A 1,865-nucleotide genomic window follows, 5' to 3' on the forward strand; every position below is an offset into this window, starting at 1 on the left:
GAGAGAGAGAGAGAGAGAGAGAGAGAGAGAGAGAGAGAGAGAGAGAGAGACACATAAACCTCTAAATAGATATATTATTTTTTTGCCCTTTACATTTATTTTAATCCTCACTTACCCTCTGGCAGGATCCAGGGCAATTGCTCGTGGTTGATCCAGTTCTTGCCAGAATATTACTTTCCGTAAAGAGCCATCCAAGTTGGAGACTTCTATCCTATTTGTCTCAGAGTCTGTCCAGTACAGTTTCTCTCCCAACCAATCACAAGCCAGTCCGTCTGGCGATACCAGCCCCGATATGACAACATCCTGATTGCTCCCAGTTTTGTTGAAATCAATCCTCTTTATGGCTTCTTCGCTCACGTCGCTCCAATAAATTAAGCCTCGAGAAAATACAAAGTCCACAGCTGCTGCGTCCTCCAGGCCGCTGACCACCACGGTAGAGTTCCCCTTTGTTCCTCCGGCATCCGCCAACCGCAGGTCACGCCGGTTGGCGTACAGCAGTAACGGAGACGCTAAGAAAAAGGGAATTGAAAAACGTTTACAGGAAGAATTAAAGGCAAAAGTAGAAACTGGCAATTTTATTAATGGACATAGGCACAATATTGGGGCACATGGCACTTAGGTGACGCAGCAAGTTCCTAGACTTCATTCATTCAAAACATTACATAGCATGCTTCATGTGCATCTGGGTCATAATGAGGCTTTTGACAGACATATTTTATTTATAAAAGTCCAACTGAAAGAAACTCAAACATGAGAAGGCAATTACCCAATCCAGCTAGTGGCTGACTACCGCCGAGTCAGACACATTGAATTCTATAGTCCCTTTTCACACGGCCTGTCCCGATCGCCTACGCCTGCTAGTTTTTCCGGCAGACCTGATTCGATGTCCAATGAAAGTCTACGGGCATCTGGGTCTAAATTAATGGGCGTCTGTTTACACCCAGTTACCCCCGACTCTGGCCAGGTTCAGAACCAGGTCCAAACAAATGGAACAGTTCCGTTTCGACAGACACAATGGTGCCAGATTGGGGGCAATCTGATGGTCATTTTAGTTTTCTGGGAAAAAAAAATTGGACAGACACAGATGTCCCAGTGGTGACATCCAATCCGTAGCGCTCGATTCAGGAGGAGATCTGTGCATGGATCCCCTCCTGATCAGGCCGTGTGAAAGGAGCCTTGGGGCTCGATCACTCCATGTTCGTTGAGCTGCATTTTTTTTGCACACCACTGGCACATACATGATGTAAACATCATGTATGTCCATGTCCTGTTCACACCATACTAAGCGGCAATGAAAACAAACACAGCTTAATGGAAAATGGTGTCAACAAGCACTTTGAAGGAAAAAAAAAACAAAACACTACTAAATGCAAATGGTCAAGAAAAACAAACAAACTGTATGAAGCCCTTGCTTCTCCAACAATTGTATAAGAACATGAATTCATAACAATCAGCAATAACACCTTATCAGCTTGTCGCAACTGTAAGGCCCGGTTCACATCTGGGTGTTTTGTAGCGCGTTCCTACGCTCTGCAAAACGCTCAAACACCGAAATCCCATTATTTCCTATGGGTATGGATCACACCTGGGCGTATAACAGGCCGTATGAACGCGCTACAAAACGCCCAAAAGAAGTACAGGAGCTTCTTTGGGCGTTTTTGTTGCGCGTTTCCATTGGGATACAGCCAAGTAGCCCTCGGAAACGCGCGTTTGGCGCACGTTTCTTTTTACCGCGAATCGTGCAACAAACACGCATATTAGATACGCCTAGGTGTGAACCGGGCCTAAATGGTTTCAGATAGCAATAGACACAGCAACCTCTGACTAGGACGGCCACAAAATATTGGCGAGATTGACTTATTTGC

General features: G+C 45.4%; 1 protein-coding gene across 1 annotated transcript in view; it reads right to left on the bottom strand.

Annotated features, from left to right (window-relative positions):
• The window catches only part of LRP6 (LDL receptor related protein 6), a 64,616-nt gene extending 64,112 nt beyond the window's left edge, over positions 1-504 (bottom strand). Inside the window, exon 1 of the mRNA XM_018568919.1 lies at positions 116-504. The gene's annotated coding sequence lies outside the window, so the exon portion shown is untranslated. The remainder of the gene's footprint in view (positions 1-115) is intronic.
• Between the last annotated feature and the right edge of the window lie 1,361 nt (positions 505-1,865).

This window comes from Nanorana parkeri, unplaced genomic scaffold (assembly GCF_000935625.1).
Source record: "Nanorana parkeri isolate BGI_ZX_2015 unplaced genomic scaffold, ASM93562v1 scaffold1261, whole genome shotgun sequence".
Lineage (NCBI taxonomy): Eukaryota > Metazoa > Chordata > Amphibia > Anura > Dicroglossidae > Nanorana > Nanorana parkeri.